An 893-nucleotide genomic window follows, 5' to 3' on the forward strand; every position below is an offset into this window, starting at 1 on the left:
AAAACTGAAATAGCTGAAAGTATGCTAAAGAAGAATTTTCCCATTCGTTAGTTCAAAATAAAGCTAAATATTTCAAAAGTATGAAGTTTAGAAAAATTCTGAATAGAAGCATGAATGTCCTTCAAGAGCTGAACATTTTGATACCTGAAATAGCTAAAAGTATGCTGAGTGTAGAATTTTCCCATTCATTTGAATGGGGCAAGATTTTCAGAATAAAGCTAAATATTTCAAAAGGTATGAAGTTTAGAAAAATTCTGAAGAGAAGCATAAATGTACTTGAATAGCTGAAAATTTTTGCTACCTGAAAGTATTGTGAGCTAGAATTTTCCCATTCATTTGAATGTTGCAAAACTTTCAAAATAGAGCTAAATATTTCAAATGTATGAAGTTTAGAAACTTTCTGAAGAGAAGCATGAATGTCCTTGTGGAGCTCAACATTTTGATACCTGAAACAGCTGAAGTAGAATTTTTCCATTCATTTGACTAGGGCAAAACTTTCAAAATAAAGTTAAATATTTCAAAAGGTATGAAATTTAGAAATATTCTGCATAGAAGCATGACTGTCCTTGAGGAGCTGAACATTTGGATACCTGAAAGTATGCTGAGTGTAGAATTTCCCCATTCATTTGAATGGGGCAGAACTTTCAAAATAAAGCTAAATATTTCAAAAATATGAAGTTTAGAAAACTTTTGAATACAAGCATGAATGTCCTTGAGGACCTGAACATTTTGATACCTGAAAGTATGCTGAGTGTAGAATTTCCCCATTCATTTGAATCGGGTAAAACTTTCAAAATAAAGCTAAATATTTCAAAAGTATGAAGTTTAGAAAATCTCTGAATAGAAGCATGAATGTCCTTCAAGAGCTGAACATTTTGATACCTGAAATAGCT

This window comes from Monopterus albus, unplaced genomic scaffold, assembly GCF_001952655.1.
Source record: "Monopterus albus unplaced genomic scaffold, M_albus_1.0 scaffold127.1, whole genome shotgun sequence".
NCBI lineage: Eukaryota > Metazoa > Chordata > Actinopteri > Synbranchiformes > Synbranchidae > Monopterus > Monopterus albus.